The sequence below is a fragment of the Mustela nivalis genome (assembly GCF_964662115.1).
Source record: "Mustela nivalis genome assembly, chromosome: 6".
In the NCBI taxonomy this organism is placed as follows: domain Eukaryota; kingdom Metazoa; phylum Chordata; class Mammalia; order Carnivora; family Mustelidae; genus Mustela; species Mustela nivalis.
In genome coordinates, this window is record NC_139025.1 from 109,001,731 (window position 1) to 109,024,492 (window position 22,762).

Genomic DNA, 22,762 nt, shown 5'->3' on the forward strand with positions numbered 1-22,762 from the left:
TGCCTGGGTATGGATTTCTTTGGGTTTATCCTGTTTTGGATTCTTCAAACCTGTATGTCTACATCTTTACCTACGTTTGTGATATTTTAAGGCCATTATTTCTTCAAATATTTTTAGCACCACATTCTTTCTTAAAATGTCTTTAAAAGTCTAGCACTTTGGGGACGCCTGGGTGGCTCAGTTGGTTAAGCAGCTGCCCTCAGCTCAGGTCATGATCCCAGTGTCCTGGGATCGAGTCCCGCATCGGGCTTCTTGCTCAGCAGGGAGCCTGCTTCTCCCTCTGCCTGCCATTCTGTCTGCCTGTGCTCGCTCTCTCCCTCTCTCTCTGATAAATAAACAAAATCTTAAAAAAAATTTTTTTGAAAAAAGAAAAAAAAAGTCTAGCACTTTGTTATTTTCTCATAGTACCCTGAGGCTCTGTTCAATTCTTAAAAATTTCTTTCCTCTCTGCTATTGAATCTTCCAGTGTTTTTTTTTTTCGCCTGTTGTACCTTTCAGTTCTAACAATTCCACGTCTTTTTTATACCTTCTCTTACCCACGATTTCCAATTATTTCTAGAGCATTCACAAGTGCTCACTGGAACATCTGTATAATAGGTACTATAATCTCTCTATCATGTTATTCCAATATCGGTATCATGATGGTATGTATATATACCATTGCTTCCCACCCATGTGAATGAAATTTTCCTGGTTCCTTATATGCTACATAATTTTGGATTATAATCTGATTATTTTAAATATGAAACTTTGGTTCCTGTTTAAATCTTGTGGATAATGTTAGTATTTTTGTTTTAATAGCCCAACAGTTAGGTTCAACATACAGTTGAACTGTATGTTGAAACAGTACAGTACAGTACAGTTGAAACAACTCAACAGTTGTTTTAATAGATCAACAGTTAGGTTCAGGCCACAAGTTCTAAAATGGTTGTTATGGCCATGGTTCCAATATCAGTTCAATTTTCAAAGGCTTTGATGTGCTATTTGAATTTGTCCCACCTTGTATCATCCAATGAGCAGTCTAGGACTTGAGTGGTAGTATGTATGCACAGGTCAGTGGTGAGTCCAGAAATTCATAAACAAATTTATGGTACTGTCTTCCCAAGTTTCTCCCTCTTACATGACCTCAGTACTTTCCAATTCCCTGGGGCATCCCTTTTCATTTTTTCAGCAAGAATGCTGGGGCTTTAGGTAACCTGCTTGGTCACATACTTCTATTATTCTACCTGCTCTGGGGCCAGGCACTAGAAAAACAGAAAGAGGAAACAAAAAGTAATGGGAGTTGTGAAATTAAAAGGAGGATTCCCATCCCTCACTGTTTTCACTGCAGGCTACTGCTGCAGTCTCTGCTGCCACTTCTACAGGGATACTTGGGACCATGACATGAGAGAACAAAGAAAAGAAAAAAAGAGAATTTCCATGTTCACATTGTGCATTAGGAGTTAACTTTCCCACTCCTGAAGCCAGAACTAGTGGGCTTCTTTTGGAGCTCTCTTTATATACTTAAGTGCCAACTTGTAGCCTTCAAGACTGTGTTAAGTTTGGCCTCAGCAATAATGAAAGGAACGAAATGGTAAACTGATAGTCATTTTGGTTATTACTTTAAATTCTAGTCTTCCTTCCCAATCCACTAGTTATTATTTATTCTTCAGAATCCTCAGATAGCTGTCCATCCATTTTGTCCAGGTTTTATAGACGCATTCAGTGGAATAAAGTGTATATGCTTATCTATATAGCTAAAAATGAAACTATCCTCTAATTTCTATTCTTATTTATGCAATTCTCACTGACATACAGACTCCTCAAATATCCTTATCAGAAGATATCAGTAATCTAAAAAAAGAAAACAGTCTTGGGGTGCCTGGGTGGCTCAGTCAGTTAAACATCTGACGCTTGATTTTGGCTCATGTCATGATCTCATGGTTGTGAGATCAAGCCCCGCATCAGGATCCATGCTGGGCATGAAGCCTGCTTAAGATTTTCTCTCTGCCTCTCCCTTCCCCTCCTTCCTCTCTAAAATAATTAAAATGAAAAAGAAAAAACTAAAATAGTCTTAGGAGTTCTCTTTCCACTTACCAAAAAAGCCCTAGTTGACATAGTAACTAATTCATGGAAAGACACCCATTATACTATTAAGAAAACCTGTTCATGTTTTGGCTAAAGAGCTTTAATAGCTACAGACTATCACTGCAAGGTCCTCAAAATGTTAATATGTACTATCAGAAAATAAGGATTCTGCTTAAGACAAAATAAATGGAAAGACATCCTATGTTCATAGATTGGAAGAATTAATATTGTTAAAATGTCCACACAACCCAAAGCCATCTACAGATTCAATGTAATCCTCATGAAAATTCCAATGGCATTTTTTACAAAAGTAGAAAAAAAAATCTTAAAACTTTACATGGAACCGCAGAAGACCAAAATATTTGTAAACAATGTATCTGGTAAGGGGTTAATATCCAAAATATATAAAAAACTCTATAACTCAATAGCACAAAAATAAATAATCCAATTATAAACTGGACAAAGGTTTTCTTTTCCAAAGAAGATATTCAGATGGCGAATGGGTATCTACAAGATGCTCAAGATCACTATTGGGGAAATGGCAAATCAAAACCACAGTGAGATATCACCTCATGACTGCTGGAATAATTATCATCAAAAAGATGAGATAAATGTTGGGGAGGATGTAGAGAAAAGGAAACCCTCGTGCACTGCTATGGGACTGTAATCTTGGTTCAGCCACTATGGAAAACAGTATGGATGTTCCTCAGAAAATTAAAAACAGAACTATTATATTACATAGCAATTCCACTTCTGGGTACATTTCCAAAGGAACAAAATCACTATGTTGAAATATCTGCACCATCATGTTCACTGAAGCATTATTTGTAATAGCCAAGACAAGAAAACCACCTAAATGTCTTATCAACAGATGAAAAGATAAAGATAATGTGATGAGTATATACACAACGGAATACTATTCGGCCATAAAAAAAAAAAAAGGAGATCCTGCCATTTGCAACAACTTAAATAGAGCCTGGAGGCCTTATAGTAAGTGAAATAAGTCAGACAGAGAATGATAAATACTATATTACCTCACTTGTATGTGGAATATAAAAAAACAAACAAAAACTCATAGAAAAAGAGATAGGATTTGGGGTTACCAGAGGTAGGGGGTAGGAAAAGGAGAAATACGATCAAGGCAGTCAAAAAGTACAGACTTTCAGTTATAAGATAAGTAAGTCCTAGGGATGTAATGTACAATATGATGATACAGTTAACACTACTATATGGTATATTTGAAAGTTGCTGAAAGAGGAAATCCTAAAAGTTTTCATTACAAGGAAAAATATTTTTTTCCTCTTTTGTATCTACAGAAGATAATTTATGTGCACTAAGCTTATTACAGTAATCTTAATTAAGTCATTATGCTGTATACCTTAAACTTGCCCAATACTGCATGTGAATTACATATCAATAAAGCTGAAAGAGAAAAAAATTTTAATAAGAAAAATATGTCTGAAATATTATTTATGTCTGAAATATTATTTAATCTACAGAACTATAACTATAAATTTATATTACATAATTAAAATACAATGATACAAAAAATACAAATACAAAAAAGTAACACAATTTAAAAACAAATTATAAATACAAATAAATACAAAATGGTATTTGTAATTAAACCTAAGTAATGCAGCTCATCCAACTTTATATCCTCCTATATTCTTTTTTATTTTGGAGAGAATTTTTCAACATAAAATATTTTAAAAATTAAAAAAAAGGAATCTGCTTCCCCACTCTATGAAAATCACAATGACATGATGGTTACACCACAGGGTATCTATGTGAGTGGTTCATTTTACAGGTTAATTAGTTAAGAATCATCATTCAAAGAAATGTTAAATACTTTTCATAGCAGACTCCAACTAAAATCATTAAGGACAAATTTCCTTTCAAAAGATTGGCCCAGGGCACCTGGGTGGCTCAGTCATTAAGCATCTGCCTTCAGCTCAGGTCATGATCCCAGAATCCTGAGATCTGCCCACATCAGGCTCCCTGTTCAGTGGGAAGCCTGCTTCTCCCTCTCCCACTCCCTCTACTTGTGTTCCCTCTCTTGCTGTGTTTCTGTCTGTCAAATAAATAAACTAAATCTTAACAACAACAAAAGGCCCTTAAACCCTTCCAAACTCTCGACTGCTAAATGATAGAAAAATTGAAGTTTTAAAATTTCCCTTTAAAAAAAAAAAAAGAAACAAACAAACAACAACAGAGAAAAAGGGGCACATGGGTAGATCACCTGCAACAAAAGCATTTCAAGGGAATTAAGGTACACAAAAATCTGTACTGACTTTCATTTATTTAAAAAATATTAAATGCTCTGCCATGAAAAATTATTAACCCCAAATGTGTTTTAAATCTTTAGATGATCATCATTTAAACAGTAGGTAAGTCAGTACACCCACAGACTAAAAATGACATTTTTCATAATGCATACTGATGAGATCAGTTAGTTAAGTGGCCAACTCTTGATTTTAGCTGGGTTGATGAACTCAGAGTGTTGGGATCAACACCTGCACTGGGCTCCACACTCAGCAGGGCATCTACTTCAGGATTTTCTCTCTCTCTCTCTCTCTCTGTCCCTCCCCTTCCACCCTCCCTCTCTCTAAAATAAATAAATAAATCTTTAAAATAACAACGAAAGATCAAAAGCAGATATTCTGTACTCTGAATATTATAAGACTATTAACTCCTATACAGTGTATTAGTTAACAAAGATACATTTAAAAGGGTACTATAATAAAACTATTTGTATGAGATTCAACTTCATGGTCCTAACAAAAGCATTTCAAGGGAATTAAGGTACACAAAAATCTGTACTGACTTTCATTTATTTAAAAAATATTAAATGCTCTGCCATGAAAAATTATTAACCCCAAATGTGTTTTAAATCTTTAGATGATCATCATTTAAACAGTAGGTAAGTCAGTACACCCACAGACTAAAAATGACATTTTTCATAATGCATACTGATGAGATCTTATTTCCCCCAAACTTTATTTAAATGACCATCCTTTATTGTTAACCAATTAAAAGTCTGAATTAAATAAGTTAACACATTATAAAGCAGCAATAAGAATTACATGGAAGATAACATAAGGTCACAAGCTTTATCCTTTTGAATGCAAGTTCAATATTCAGCTTTTTCCAATGTTCATAGATCTGGTCAACCTTTTCATCTAGTCAGTGGAAAGAGAGGGTCAATAAGGGAAAACGAGAGAAAAAAGGCAAAGAAATCGTAGGAGAATGTATGGTTAGGTCAGTGCAAATACTTTACTGTTAGCGGAAAAACAACTTGTGACTAAGATGGTGTGTCATCTGAAAAGTGATGTGGAGATTTTTATAGGCTTCTTAATAATTTTCATTTTTATTGAAGTACAGCTGACATACAATGTTCTATTAGTTTTAGGTGTACAATATAGTGAAGATTTTTAATTTAGGTCTCCTGCTCAAAGTTGCTAAGAAACTTTTAAAAGTTCAGCAGTATCTTAAAACACATTTCAAGAACAACACATTGACCCACCAAAACTTCCTCTGCTCCAAGTTCTGCAGGTAGCATGCTGCAGGCTAACAGATGCATAGGGCACATAAATAACAGCAAACTGCCCATTAGAAACTAATTATCACCCCTTCCCTACTAAAATAAGTAACATTTGGTGTTCCAGGAAACACAAGCTATGAAATGCAATCTAGAATTCACCAACTCGAATGTGTAGTTCCAATATTTATAAAATGAATAAAAGGACAAACGAAGATACAGCATTGTGTCCCTCCAAATGTTTCTGTGAAATATAAGCGCCACAAAGGAAAACGGTGGAGCTTTGTTTGAATAAAGTTTCAGTATATAACTGCCCCATAACCACAGTCTAGAAGTATGTTTATAAACCTGTCCCCCCAAAAAGAGACACAACACTTTGATTTTGTATCGTATCATTAAGGATACAGCTTCAAACAACGGCATGAAATCTTATTTTACATCTACTGTTCTGCTCCAAACGTTTTCTTTCACTGAAGACATCATGAAGTGCAATAAACAGACAAGAGTTAATTGGAAAAGCTTTGTACTTTTCCAAATGTGTAAACTGATACACACACACACACACACAAACACACACACACAGAATACCTAATAATAAACAGTATTATTGCAATATCAAAGCAGCAGCAATTGTCCCCTGCTGGATACATTTTAAAATACAATTTCTATCCTAAGATAAGATAAAATGTTTTTTGACACTGATTTTTAACTACTTACTTTTTCCTTCTTTTCCACCCTTACTCCTTACATACATATAGAATAATAAAGTTTTTATTATTTAGTTCTATCTTTGAACTTAAAAAAATAGATACTAAAAAGAAAATACAGCCAGGTCAAGGAAAACTAGATTTGGGAGCATGGCCCTGACATTTTAAAGCTAAGTAACACTTTTAGGTAGGTCTATACTCCTACATAGTATCCTCGTCTCCTATCATCAAGCCCAAGTACAAAAGTTTCCTGCAAAGGATGAATTATGCTCACTTTTAAGCTCAAGTTAGTTCTACTATGGAGACCGCAAGTACCATATTTTACAAAGTCAGGGTCAGCCCTCCTTCTAGGAGCCAACAAACTCATTCCTGTAGCAGTAACACTGGAATTACAATCTGGGTCACACCCAGGCTCATTCACTGCCTTTGCAGTAGAATGTCAAGAACTGTTAAAGCAAGATTTACTTACACACACACACACACACACACACACACACACAAAATAAAATATTAGCAAATAATCTTCTGAAGCAGAGGTTGCAAACTACAGAGGATAAGCCAAATCTAGCCAGTTCTGGTTTTGTTGTTGTTGTAGTTGTTTTTAAGTCACTCAAGTTAAGAATGGCTTTCACATTTTTAAATGGTTATGAGAAGCTACTATATCATAAATCTTGCATCTTCACCTACAAAGCCTAAAATAGTTCACTATTTGGCCCTTTTAGAAAAATTTTGCTGATTTCTCTAAAGCAAAAACTAGGTTCCCCTATAAATTCTATCTATAAGATGCAAATATGATTTAAAATAATATTTTTATGTTAAATTTGAATACCATTACAGAAGTACTATGATCCCAAATAAATACCATTACAGAAGTACTATGATCCCAGTTATTTATTTATTTATTTATATATATATATATATATATATATATATATATATATATATATATATGCATGAAAAGGGGCAGGAAGGAAATCAACATCAAAATGTCAGTATACAGTTAACATAGCTCGGTAAATGTTATTTTCACCTTTATTTTTTCTGTACTTTCCAAATCTTAAGTGAGCCTATCACTGCCACAATCAGGAAATAGTTTTAAAAGATTACAGTGCACTTCTAAAAGCCTACAGTATACTTTTTAAAAGATTACAGTGACTTTAATTATAGTTACAATGGTTGCTCACATGTAGGCTCCGTAACACTTCGGTATTTACCACTGACTATAAATCAAACTGTTACAAATTAAAATGGTATCTTTACATCTTTCACCATACATAAAAAAGATAAGGGCCTCTGTTTTGATTATCAGAAGTCAGAATTGTTGAGTTAGACTCTCAAAAGTCACTGCTTTGGAATTAATGCTTGGGCACATCATAAAACACTCAATATAATTTAAAGTTCAAGTATTAACTGGCTACTATATTCAGTTAGCTTCAGTGTTTTTTTCAAAACATGGTTTAAAAAACTTTGACTAAAACACTACATATGTTTATATATACTCCACATACTCTTTTTAACTAAAGCATTAACATTTAAAGTCATACTAGACAGCAAAATTTCTTAAGTCATTAATCAGTTCAAACAAAATTATTTTTCCTGATATAAAATAATATGTTACTGTTGAAAAATCAGACAGATGTTCTGCTGACACTGAAGTACAATGAAACAATCTTGGCTGTTTTTATAAATAATATTTTAATTTCTTGTTCAATAATTATGGCTTATATGTTTCAGTTGTTATTTTGAAACACATTATTAACTTTGTAAATGTAAGACAATATGCTAATATACCTGATATATGATATATCTTTATAACCAATGTAACTCTAACTTGATAAATAAAAGGTTTATTTTGAATGGTTAGAAGACATTTTAAAAGCCACCTCTCCAAATGTGTTCTGAAACAAAAACCATTCTTTGTCTTATAGTTTATTTCCTGGGTTTATCACAAAAAAAGCACGTAAATCTTACTTCTGAAGATGTTAAAGTCCAAATTTAATTCTCCCAAAGCACAAATTTAAATTAGAATACAGCCTATCAGACTACAAACAACAGCTTTTCAAGTGCCACAAAACATTTCTGTTCCCTTTATAGTGCACTGTTAATTTAATCTTATTAAATGTAATCTCATTGAAATGTAAAAATACCAACTTCTTAAAAGTAAAAAGGACTGGGGCGCTTGGGTGACTCAGTGGGTTAAGCAGCTGCGTTTGTCTCAGGTCATGATCCCAGAGTCCTGCAATGGAGCCCTGTAATGGGCTCCCTAATCAGTGGAGAGCCTGCTTCTCCTGCTCCCTCTGCATGCTGCTCTGCCTATTTGTGCTCTCTATCAAATAAATAAATAAAATTCTTTTTTTAAAAAAAAAAAGGTAAAAAGTATTGATCATGCCATGTGCCAAAGCTGCAAAGTAATAAAAGATTCCATAGCCACTTAACACTAACTAGAGTCCTAACTTCATATAAAGTAGTAGTTTTAAGAGTTTCCCACGCCCCTCTCTTCTAGATGACAGAAGCAAGCCCTGAGAAATAAACTTTTTATTCAGAAAAAAACAAGCCACATTCCACAGCCTTTATCAATAATAATTTAAAGGCAAAGACTCAGTCTCATAAAGGCAAAGACTTACTATCATATACTATTGAAAATTACTGCACTTTGCAAGTAAACACCAAAATTCAAGTTATTGGCCTTATCCTCAAAAATTTTAAGTAGACTAATATTATAAATCCAAATTCCTTTTTTCCCCGTTTTTTAAAATTTTATATATATATGTATATATTTATTAACAGATCCAAGGATAGTCAAAATCCTCAAAAAAGCCAAAAACAAGTTACTTATTTAAGATTTTAAAGACATTTTATTTCTTCCAAAATAAGTCTACCCTGCTAAATATTCCATACAAATAAATCTTGTCAAAATTACATTTAATTAATGTATTTTACAGGTTACCAACATCTCTAACAGATAACAGAGACAATTTTGCAACTTATTCTAAGCTAGGGCCACCTTTTAAAAAAAAAAAAAAACTGTAGATGTGTATTTAGAAAATCAAGTAAAAAAAGACCCTTTGTGTATAAGGATATACAAAGTAATTCAGTCCTATAGTCAACAGAATCTTTTAAAAACTTTTAAAACTAATTTACTTCAAACGATATATAGAAATTCAATAGATTATAAAACTGCTGGTAGCTTTCTATTTCTGTATCTGCCATACTAAATACCAGGGGTTTAAGCTGAGCTGCTTTTTTGACTTTAAAAATTTTTTCACAGTCAGCAACTTACAAAAGGACATACTGTAATACCAAAATGGAAACTACTTAATCAACATTTCCTCATGGAAACACAGATCATACATAACAGTCTATATGGGTAAAGTTTTATTTTAAAAAGTAGCATTTCAATTTTATTGAGCAACATGAGCCCAATTTTTCCCTCTGATTCTGTCAACATATTAATTTTAGTCAACTGATAATATGCACACCAGAAAACTGAAATGTAAGCAGTAATGTAAGGCAATTTATTTATAATGTTGAATAAAACCACACTTTCATCTTTCTAGAACACAAGTCACTGGTTTTTCAGTTCTATAGAATAAATATGATCTTGCACTCATGCTATGGTAAACCATGTGGAAAAACCCAACAGTATGTGAAACATACAAAACACAAATCTTTCAGATTTCAAGTTTCAAACTACAGTCATCTGTAGCATCACAAAAGGCTGACAGAAGATTGAAAATTGTTGGGTATAATTTCAGAATCTTCCCCTTCCCTTTCTGCCCACTCTGTAAAACACACAGTTTAAATTAATAAAAAACAAAATCCCCATAACTGTAATTCCCTTAGGCTCATAGTTAGTCCTATTGGTTTTACCACGTATAGCTTCTAAATTCTATCATTTCAGAAAAACTGCAGGAATTAACTTTTTAGTTGTTGAGCTCCTCATTTAAACAGGAAATAATAACTGTTCAGAATTAAACAGGTTATAGAATTCCTAAGCTTTTTATCTTAAAAGGAATAATAAAAATTAGAATTTATTAAGTAGGCATGATGGGGTAAAGATACACTCTAAAGACAAGCTCTTCTTCACGAAATGCCATCTATTTTATAACCTTAAATTACAAGGCTGAAGTTCATTTTTATATTTTTTATGAAAATAACTATAGTTACAAGCATACTAATTGAGCTTTTTGGTATGAAAAAGAAGGGATTTGATAATGCCAACTTGCTACCATCTACATATCTGGATAAACTCACCAGGTAAGAAAAAAAATAAATCATAATATACATATGAAGATTGGTATACCCGAGGGAGGTAATATTAATTTGCCTTCTGACTCACACTTTTAAATAGTCCTTTGCAATACTCCTCATCAATTGCCTCATTCTTAGGGCTTCCTCTTCAGAATGTCTAAGCTCACTTCCTAAGAGCTTTCTTCTTGCAGGAATCAGCATTTATTGACCTCACAAAGTACACACAATTGCTGCTGTCAGCAAAGAACACAGAGTCTGGAGAAAAGCATCACAGAAGCATTGGAGGGGTATGAAAGTGTAGCTTCTCAAAGAGTAATGTCTGTAAAGATCTGGGACCTTAAATTTAAGAAATAATAAAAACTCTTCCTGAAATCAATATTATACTATATGTTAACTAACTAGAATTCAAACAGAAATTTGGAAGAAAAAAAAATACTGAAGATTGTGAATACTGAAAAAGAAACACTACGTTTCAACCCAGGATTTTATTTCATCTGACTTCATCTGATATTTAGTTTATACAACTGAAGATAATTTCTAACCACATTTACTGGTATTTACATTATGAAAGCCTGAGTATTTTTCACAGTGTCTTAGAACCATCTTACAAAGGTTCTTACAAACAAAAGTGCAAGCCTCTTGAGGTCGTCTGAGATCTCATGGGACTTTTCATAATGGGAGGGTGTTAATCCCCAATGCCCTGGCCTATTTCCAATATGGATCATTAGTTTCTGCTTACCTAAATTCCTATTACCATTCCAACTGGCTCAGATACTTGTCACTTCCTGTCTTGAACCACAGTCTGTGTACTAATTATTAAATAAGCAAAGTAAAATGGCTTCTTTGGGTGCCTAAACACCACCCAAAACATTTCATACAGAGGCACGTGGGTGGTACAACTCAAGAATTGAGCATTCAACTCTTGGTTTTGATCTCGGGGTCCTAGGACTGAGTCCCAGGTAAGGCTCTGCATTCATCAGGGAGTCTGACTGAGATTCTCTCTCCTTCTCCCTCTGACCCTCCTGCCTATGTGCTCTCTCTCTCTAAAATAAATAAATAAATCTTTTTAAAAAAATTTTCATATTCCTTGAGGATTAGTAAAACAGTACTTTAAGCCAACTCTATTTAACTGTTAGTTTAATATTTTTTACTATCAATTTATATGACACACAGAATGTTCTGATTATAACCTCACACAGAATTCCCAGGTTTTATCTATGTCAACAGACTTTGTCAATGATGAGCTTAAGTGCTAACAAGGCTATGAAACTACAATTAAGGTTTTATTTCACACCATGTTAGTAACCAAACCTGAGCAAGCACAAAGATAAAACATAGCTAAACGGACCCAGTTCACCACTCCCTGTCCCTATCATCCACACGCACACACACATTTTCCTTCACTCTCTCCAACACACATACACAAACACAATATGCACATGCTTCCCTAAATCTGTATATATGCATATGTACGTGTATGCATACTACATATTTATTTCTATATATACACATCATCTCAATCACACACACACACAATTCATAAAGATCAAAACAGAAGAACAGTATATCTTTCTTCACAGAAATAGGTTCTACAGATCCTTGGGAATATCAAAACAAAGACAGACAGGTCCAAATCCCTCATTCAAAAATTTTAAAATCCAAAAATTTCTAAAAACCACAGTTTTTTTTTTTTTTTTAAAGATTTTATTTATTTATTTGACAGAGAGAGATCACAAGTAGGCAGAGAGGCAGGCAGAGAGAGAGAGGAGGAAACAGGCTCCCTGCTGAGCAGAGAGCCCGATGTGGGACTCGATCCCAGGACCCTGAGACCACGACCCGAGCCGAAGGCAACGGCTTAACCCACTGAGCCACCCAGGTGCCCCTAAAAACCACAGTTTTAAATAACCTATTTAGTGGTAAAACCTGAAATGAAGATAATTATAGCCCTCATTTATTCCACTCAATGTGCATGTCAATATGTTTCAACTCAGAAATATTGATTTATTTGATTATAAGGTTTTACCATAGATTCCTCTAGGGGACGTTACTTAATACATAATATATATTGCTAATTTACTTTTTAAATTTCAAGAAATTCTGGATTTTTTTTTTAAAGATTCCATTTATTTATTTGACACAGAGAGAGAGAGAGATCACAAGTAGGCAGAGAGGCAGGCAGCAAGAGAGGGAGAAGCAGGCTCCCCGCTGAGCAGACAGCCCGATGTGGGGCTCGATCCCAGGACCCTGAGATCATGACCCGAGCTGAAGGCAGAGGCCTTAACCCACTGAGCCACCCAGGCGCCCCAAGAAATTCTGGATTCTAAAGCAAATCTAATTTTAAGGTTTGGGGGCTAAGTAACTGTGGAGTAATACTTTTATTTTTATATATTTTTTAAGCATTTATTTATTTATTTATTTATTTGAGAGAGAGAGCGCCATGTGCACATGCATGTGAGGAAGAGGGAGAGGAAGGGCGGGGGAGGGAGTCTCAAGCAGACTCTGTACTGAATGCAGAGACTGATGTGGGGCTTGATCTCAAGACCCTGAGAAAATGACCTGAGCCAAACCCAAGAGTTGAAGACTTAAATGAGCCAGTCAGGCACTCCAAGAAATATATTTATATTTAAAAATATGGTTTACTTTATATTATCTGCTTCTCCTCTACAGTTTTCATTAATTCCAATCTTCCATAAATTCTAAAGGAAGGAAGAGAAGAAGATAGGGAGCCACAATAATGTTCAGGTTTTAACTCCTCTCTTTAAAGCTTATTAATCTCCCTTTTGCCAAGGAAGGATTACCTTGGACTACAGGCAGCAATAGCAGCCAAAGAGTGACTAGGAGACACAGAAGTAACAGAAGAGGGCTGAATACATTTTAAAGTTCACAGAAAATATTCAAGCCAGGAATCTTGAATCCTAAGAATTTCCCATATTCTTTTTTTTTTTTAAGATTATATTTATTTATTTGACAGAGAGAGACCACAAGTAGGCAGAGAGGCAGGCAGAGAGAGAGAGAGAAGAGGAAGCAGGCTCCCCGCTGAGCAGAGAGCCTGATGTGGGACTGGATCCCAGGACCCTGAGACCTGAGACCTGAGCCGAAGGCAGAGGCTTAACCCTCTGAGCCACCCAGGGGCCCAGAATTTCCCGTATTCTTAATGTTACTATTATTTCTAATAATAACTTTGCATTAATAACAATAGTTTATTTTGACTCTGTTCAACTTTAAATATGTCATTTGACCTTCATACTCTGTAGTCATCCTATAGTCACTGTATATAATTCATCTGTAGAACTGTTACCTATTTTAATCCCAACTATCTAAGCCCTACAACTCATCTAATACCTACCCCAAAGATAATTCAGAAGGCATATCTACAGTAAGAAAACCAGATGATGTATTTTAAGATAGAATATAAAAAAATTTTCCATTAGCAGTTACCTTGGAATTAAATGATATTGTTTACCTCTCAGATAAGATATGTTTTGAATTAAATCACTAGTCAAGGAGATTCCATTTCATCTGTTTTCTACATAGAATGCATTCTTCTTCCTTGAAACATTAAAGTATGTTCTATATAATTAAGATGTAGATATAGGGGTTCCTTTCTTTAAACTGTAGTGAAACTTAAAGCAAAAATGTGATTTAATATTTACTGAAATTAATTCTGCAAATTTGTCTGAAATTAACAACTTGGCTACTTCATCACAAAAGTAAATGAAGCAGATACTATGTTATTGCAAAGCAAAGCAGCTCTTGAAATTCAACAGGCTAATTACTGATTTTATGGAAATCTATAATTATACTTATACTAGATGTAGTCACCATAAAAATCAATAGAAATTTTGAATTTACCTATATTCTTTAAAGCATAAGGATTCTAAACACCGTATATAGCTTTTTAAATACATTAGACATATAAAACGTGATTATCTAAATTAAATTTAATCTAGTGATATCAACCAAGAAGCTTAAAATTTTTCATTTTTCAGTATAATCATGCTTTATTTTTATTCTTTTTACTTTTCAAGCAGCTCCATGGACTTATATATGTCCCGCTCACCACTGTATCTCCAAAGTCTATATGAGTGCCTGGAGCTTAGTAGACGTGCAATATTCACTTAATAAATTTACATCTAAATTTAGAATTTGTTTTATATATACATGTATAACTTTCTGTAAAAAAAAAAAATCTACTATTTGACGCTTATTATTTCAGCAAACTCTGATGAGTTTAGTATCTTATCAAATGACTTATATAAGTTCATGTTGTTAGATGAATCACCATTGGGCCTAATTACTGAAAATACAGAGAAAAATGAAAACTTGTAGCTCTCAACATAAATAAATCCATTAAAGTGATGACCCTGTCATAGCCTAATCTTCCACAAATACCAAAAACCAAACTCTAGTTTTGAGTACTAAGAATTTAGGTAACTCAATAATTTATTAAACACTTATCTCCTTTGTGGCCAGTATTATGCTAGGCATCCCAAATACATATGCAAATAGTATCTATCTTCCAGAAAAGCACAAATGTGAGAGAGGAGAGGCACATGAGTAAATAACCAAAGATGACTGGCAGGATGAACAAAATCTTACGGGGGGGAAAAAAAAAGACTGAAATTAGAGGTCAGATGACAACTGATCTGGTAACACAGGAATGTGGAGTAGGATGTGGGTGTTGAGAAACTGCTAAGCCTAAGGTGTCAGAGAAAGGCATTATGAACAGAGGGCACAGCATGAGTAAAGGTACAGAGGAATACACACACACATACATACACACACATATATACACAAATAGGAGAAAGATAATAAAAACATTCTAAAAGACAAAATAACGTTAAATTATTTTGCTATGGACATCCCTTTTTATAAAACATTCTTACAAAAGAATTTAACAAAAAAAAATTTAACCTAATTTATTCTCTTCAGAATCTAAAATTCTAGGACTAATGTAAAATTTATAAATAGTCCCAAAAAAGTAACTCAATCAATTTTCTAAAATAAATAGAACAGATCTTACATCATTTCCTTTGATGTTTAAGCTCAAGTCAAAACCACACGAGCAATAGCTTAAAATCCTTACCTTTCATTTTTACCACTCTCATGAACCTCATGTCATGTCACTTACTCTAGAATTTCAGTTCTTTCACAGCTATTAACCTTGTCTCCTCAAAGAGGACCATAATTTCCTTAAAGGCAAAAAAAGTTTCCTAATTGTCTTTGAATATCCACAAATCGAGAAAAACAGTAAATGTTCTATTAAATACTTACTGACTACATGTTTATTGAGATTGCAATTTTTAGCATTTCAAAGCACATGCAATTTTAAAATATACTTGACATTATACAGACTTGCAGCTTTTCATTCTAGTTGACCACACTGTCTAAGAAAACCAGAAAACAGTGGAAGTTAGTCTTTTAAGAATTTTTAATTTGTGGGGCGCCTGGGTGGCTCAGTGGGTTATGCCTCTGCCTTCAGCTCAGGTCATGATCCCAGGGTGCTAGGATAGAGCCCGTCATCGGGCTCTCTGCTCAGCAGGAAGCCGGCTTCCTTCTCTCTCTCTGCCTGCCTCTCTGCCTATTTGAGATCTCTGTCTGTCAAATAAATAAATAAAATCTTTAAAAAAAAAAAAAAGAATTTTTAATTTGCATCCTATCATCATAACTGGGCATCCCGTTTGATTATAACCTTGTCCTTCATAGATAGAATTAGTCAACCAGCTTAACATAGAGCAAACAAAGGAGAGACCCTAACTGTAAGGTTTGCAACCTGTAGTTTATACACTAAGCCAACACTGTAAATAAAAATAAACGCAACATTGAAGTTTAAATGTTTTTATGCTTCCCAATTCTCCCACCACCATGAAGAACTAAAGAAAAACATAAGATAAAGAGTCTTAACTTTTCTGTAGGAAGGCACAAACAGAAGAAACCCAAAATATCTACTGAAGGAGTAAATAAATAAAACTGGAATTAAAAATGCACTTAGACTGTCCAGACAATAAACGACACTTCAAAAACATTTGGCAGAGAAAAGTATACATGGTGAGAATCAGCAATAAAATGGACCTACCATTTAAGAGGTTAAAAAAAAAGGTATCTTTAAAAAAGGATTACATGGTTTATGCAATAATAGAACCATGAGCTTCTGAAAACATAGCCAGTGTCCATTTCCACTCAATTTATACTATGATCTATCTAGAGAAGGAATATCTTACACATAGATGAAACTGACCTGGGCCTACACAGCTAGCTTTCTTTTTCATTTTCCAGCAAGCCAGACTGTTGGTATATAATTACTACCTCAGAAGCAGTAAAGTCTGTTCTTTTAAGCGGCTATCTCATAAAGACTAGGAAGCTTCAATTTTGTTTCAGATGCTAAAGAATGTATAATACCTGACTTCAAAATGCATGAGCCAACTTTTATTTTTATTAAACTAGTCATCTTTGATTCCTCTATGTTGTTATTTCTGAAACCTCAACAAGTCCCAAAGTGTTTGACTTAAAAGGTAGCTAAAATCAAAGGCACAGAAAACTCAGCTTGATCCTAAAAACTAGACCAAGAGTTCTGTACTTCATCATGGAATAATGAATTGCATCCAACAGCTGTTCTACTCACCGGCTATTTTAAACCATTTAATATGATCTGTACCAAGACTAATTCTTTTCTAAATAAGCATGTCAACACTTATCCCAAAACTATGCTATTCTTCAAAATTGTCTCCTTGAAAAGCTTAATACTTATTTAACTTATGTTGCCACTTTTCAAATAATTTCAGAACTTTCTTTTCAGAAAGCTCCATCATAGAAAATTTACTAACCACATAAAGACATCACTCTCATTACTGTGTAAACACTGGCTTAGTACTCTTGACCTGGATTTTTCAGCTTTCCTTCCTTCAGCTCCTCTATTCCCATGTTTCCTTAAATCGAATCCCCCTGCCTTTTTCTTTCTTTTGTACTTTTAAATTAACACTGAGAATTTATAGCATGGAAGTGAACCTTTAAGAGACCCAGGGGTATGGACGGTGGAACGACAAAAGAAAAAAAAGATCTGGAAGTAGACAATCATTTTCAGGCTTCTTACTTGCTAGAACCATGGGTAAAAATGTGTTAAAGGCCATGAATATTTTTTAGAAAAATATTAAGTTGTATAATGCCCAAACTTCCTCCTGAAAAAAAAAAAAATATGTTCCATGCCAACAGTTTCCAAGTTAACACTCAGGGGGATTAGAAGAGGGATGTTTCCAAAATGTTACCTGAAATCAGTATTTTCTGAGTTCTGCCCATCTGGAGGTTAACTTGTATATTACCTTCTTTCCCTCCAACACATTCTATATATATATATTTTTTTTTTATTAAGATTTAATTTATTTATTTATTTGACAGAGAGAGATCACAGTAGGCAGAGAGGCAGGCAGAGAGAGAGGAAGGGAAGCAGGCCCCCTGAGCAGAGAGCCTGATGGAGGACTCGATCCCAGGACCCTGAGATCATGACCTGAGCCGAAGGCAGCGGCTTAACCCACTGAGCCACCCAGGCACCCACATTCTGTATTTCTTATCACTCTGCTCATCACACCCTGCACTAAGATTAACTTTCTCCACAACAGTGCTCTAACTTGAAGGCAGCCTAAACTACTAAAGAATACCCAAATACAAATGAAGAATGCTCAATAAATATTTCCAAAATTGGACTTTGGTGGAAGGGCTAACAAATCCCAAGAATTTCTGGTAGACAAGGCAACCTCCCAAAATAGCTGCTATTAGCACAGGTGACCTTTTTATCCCCATTTTCTAAAATGAAAGCATATTTTTAAGGATGGTTGGGGGTCAATAACCAAAATAGAGGAGGGCAACTTGAGCTAGGTAATCCATTTAAATCATGGATCTGAAGAAAAATGTGTATTTCTTAAGAAAACAGCTAAAAGCTCATTTTCAATAAATAAAAATTAAAACTAATTTGGTAAGATTAAGTTGGATGGGCTTCTGTTTTGTTCTTATAATGCTATTTTTATTTTTTTTTTTTTAAGATTTTATTTATTTGACAGAGAGAGATCACAAGTAGGCAGAGAGGCAAGAGGTGGGGCAGGGGATGGGGGGAAGCAGGCTCCCTGTTGAGCAGAGAGCCCAATTCAGGACTCAATCCCAGGACCCTGGGATCATGACCTGAGCTGAAGGCAAAGGCTTTAACCCACTGAGCCACCCAGGCACCCCTGTTCTTATAATGCTGTTTTTATAACATGAAAAATCAAGGTCCTTTTTAAAACCTCAAAATATTAATGTTTTATGTAAATAAACTCCAAACCATTTTCTCTCCTTACCAGGCTAATGGGCAATTAATTAATTGTATACACGCAGATTCACTTCTGATTGCTTTATCTCAATAAAGAGATTCAAATTCAGTTATTTAAGTAAGACATACTTAGAAAATTAGGCACCTAAAGATTGTTTAAAAATACATGTGAGACGAAGTAGATAACCAAACAGGTGCAGAGGTTTTTGAAATTGCCTTAGGAAAGAATATTAAAACCAGGCCTTACAAATAAGACTCCTATGTCTGATATAGAAGGGAATTTAGATTTGGACAGGATATTCTGATGTAAGAGAACTCAGCTATGCTCCTACCTTGAGTTTTGAAAAGCACAGTAAGGAATCAGAAATAATCACGAAATAAGTGAAGATCTTCCAAAGTCTCTTTCTTGCTCACACATGCAAATGTGTCTCTATGCCCATAATGAGACAGGAGTTGCCATCAATTATTTTTGAGTCATAAAATCAGAAAGGTGATAAACAGCTGAATGATGGAGAAGACATGAACCACTCAATTTGCCTGGGACAAAAATATCATCTGTCACCATACAATGCTATTACAATACCACTGACTGTATTTCTTATGCTGTACCTTCTCTCCATATGACTTATTCATTCCAAAACTGGAAGCCTCTATCTCCTGTTCCCTTTCATTCACTTACCCATTCCTCCAACACCCTGCCCTCTAGCAACCTGTTCTCTGTATTTAAGGTCTGCTTTTGTTTTGTTTTTGCTTATTTATTCACTTGTTTTGTTTTTTAGATTCCATATGTAAGTGAAATCATAATGGTATTTGTCTTTCCCTGCCTAACTTACTTCACTTAGCATAATATACTCCAAGTCCATCCATGTTATTGCAAATGGCAAGAGCTCATTGTTTTTTTATGGCCAAATAGTATTCCTCTGTGTGTGTGTGTGTGTGGGCCCACGAGAAATAGACCACATCCTTTTTATCCATTCATCTATCAATGGATACTTAGATTGCTTCCATATCCTGGCAGTTACAAAGCTGCAGTAAACATAGGAGTACTTACATCCAATTGCTCCACATCCTCAGGAACAGGTGGAATGATCACTTGTTATTGTTATTGTTATTAATTTAGCCACTCTAGTCAATGTGCAATGTTATCTCATTGTGGTGTTAATTTGTATTTCTCTGATAACAATGTTAATGACATTGAGCACATTTACAAGTGTTGTTGGTCATTCATGGATCTTCTTTGATGGAGATATCCCCTTTGATCCTTTACCTTTTTCTCTAACTGAGCTGTCTTTTTTTTTTTTTAGTTCTTTCTATCTTATAAGTCCTTTTTGAAATATAATATTGTGCAAATTCAATCAAATCCTTTACAAAGTAACAAGAACAGTGCTAAGAATTTTGGTGGATAATCTCTGTTACCATCAAGTGACAACATAATGAAGTAGAAATATATAAACATTTTTGGTTGGTCCCTTCCCAGTCATATACTTTCTTATTCTCATTCCTCCAGCTATTTCATATGACTCTTTGATGCGTTTTCTCAGGTGCATTCTGCTTCCTAAAAATACTTCCAAATATACTCACATCATAAGTCAGAGTCTATCTCCTCTATCTTTCCCCATTTCTCAGGAATGCATAGTTCACAATAAGTAATACTTACTGAACGACTTACGTATTAAATGAATTAATTAAAAAGAATTTTGCTTGGGGGCTCAGAATAGTCAATAGAGAGGTATTTTAAATAAAATCAACAGAAAATCAAAGTAATAAAACCCTGACATACATAAAAGGTGATTCTGTAAGAATTTCAAATAATATTATGAGTAAATACTACTATGCTTTCAATAATTTTTATAGTACAGCAGCTTCTGATCCCGAACACTCATTTTAGGAATATAAGCCATGAGAAAGTAAATCAAACTGCCGCCACTAAACACAAGAAGCAGAAGCAGTAGTCAAAAAACACAAGATAAGAGTAAAAAAAACAATGACCTAATAAACAAAATGTCAGCAAACTAAAACTGAATATTCTTTGGAGAATTATTAATAGATTAAGAATTCAACGGAAAACCCATGTTCTAAAGTGCCTAGATTACACTGTCCAGTATAGTAGATACCAGGTATATGTGCATGTTTATACATACATTTTAAATAATTAAAATTCAAAATTCAGTTCCTCAATTTAACTAGCCACATTTCAAATGCTTACTAGCCCTACTTGACAGCACAGATAGAAAAAAAAACATTTCATCACTGCAGAAATTCTATCAAGACAGTGCTGGTCTGGGTTATTCAGCAGGCCCAGCTAAAGAGCTCTAAGGGAGTTTTATTCTCATTCAGATTTTTTTCTTATAAGAAATAGAGCATTTTACTTTAGTATTTTATTAGACTTACTCAATACTCTAAAAAAGTATTTATATCATACGCGTATACTATCCCCTAGGAGGTAACCGAAACACTGAATTAAGCTTTATCATTCCCTTGCTATCTGAAAATAATTTTACCAAATGTTTCCCTAAAAATGTAGTGATTTGTTTTGCCCACTTAATTTTATATAAGGAGAATCATACTTTTTCTTTACACCACTTGCTATTTTCACTATTTCCACTTACTCTGAAGTTTATGCTCTTCTATCTAAATAACTCTATTTGATACATTACACTACAAAGAGCTCAGTTTCATTCAGAAAAGCTAGACCTAAATCAATGAAATCACCACCTATATATCAAAGCTCTGTAAGTTATAAACAGAAGGCTAAAGATTCCAAATGATTCCCTATAAAACAAATGAATGTTTTCTCATATACATTTAACTGCTCATAAACAGAGAAAAACTTTCTTGTGCATCAAAGACAGATCTTAGTTGCTACACATAAATATATCTTTTCTGTTCTCTTTTTATTCAAGAGTAGGGGTTATCAAAGTAGGTTTCCTCAACTAGCAGCATCAGATCACAGGGGAACTTGTTAGAAAGACAAATCCTCTGACCCAACCCAAACCCAGTGAATCAAAAACTCTGGGGATGGGGTCAATCAGTATTTGTTTTAACAAGCCCTCTAGGTGATTCTGATGTGTGCCGAAGTTTAAGAACCTCTATCTAGAGAAGTATCTCAACAATCAGTATAGGCAAGATGTTAAACATATGTACAAATTTCTAACAATTAACCAACAAACTCAATTACTAAAAATCGATTATCCTTTTTCCATTTGCTGAATTTCATAAACTTCATCTTACTCTAAAATATTATATTCAAAATAATTGGCCAATTACTCACAGAAAACAAGAAAGTCACCATCTTAAATAAATATATACTTATAGTTTACTTTCTCTCCGTCTCCTTCTCTCCCCCACCCCTCTCTCTCTATATATACAGTTTTTGTTCTAAGACTTTCTAATTTTTTTAATTAGCCATTTTCTAATTATGGTCTCTCTCTTTTTTAAACCATTTTTCCCACCCACATGCACCTTGGCCAGTTACCTTTCTTTGGCAAATACCATCTATCTGTCCTTTATTTCTAAATAGGGAGATGTTTTTTTCCTTGACAACTTTTTTTTTTTTTAAGGTTTTTTTTTTTTTTTTTTTGACAGAGAGAAATCACAAGTAGATGGAGAGGCAGGCAGAGAGAGAGAGACAGAGAGAAGCAGGCTCCCCGCTGAGCAGAGAGCCCGATGTGGGACTCGATCCCAGGACCCCGAGATCATGACCTGAGCCAAAGGCAGCGGCTTAACCCACTGAGCCACCCAGGCGCCCCCTTGACAACTTTTTAAAGGCTATGTATAAATTAAGACTCTCAACCCATTGTTATATACTGCAAATTCTTCACCAAATGTGTAGTTTGCCTTTATACATCATTTTAACTTAGATTTATACACAAAGTTTGGCTTTTTTAAATTAAAAGTATT

At 34.3% G+C, this 22,762-nt stretch overlaps 1 protein-coding gene and 1 long non-coding RNA gene across 13 annotated transcripts in view; both read right to left on the bottom strand.

Moving 5' to 3' along the window:
• The window catches only part of TCF12 (transcription factor 12), a 390,121-nt gene that overhangs the window by 300,955 nt on the left and 66,404 nt on the right, over positions 1-22,762 (bottom strand). Inside the window, exon 1 of one of the 12 annotated variants that reach the window (XM_082733809.1) lies at positions 10,655-10,697. The exons of the other annotated variants lie outside the window; for them this stretch is intronic. The gene's annotated coding sequence lies outside the window, so the exon portion shown is untranslated. Of the gene's footprint in view, positions 1-10,654; positions 10,698-22,762 lie in introns of those variants that run through there. 12 annotated transcript variants of the gene reach the window in all.
• LOC309866257 overlaps positions 1-22,762 on the bottom strand; it is a 67,376-nt gene that overhangs the window by 11,315 nt on the left and 33,299 nt on the right. The window lies entirely within an intron of this gene.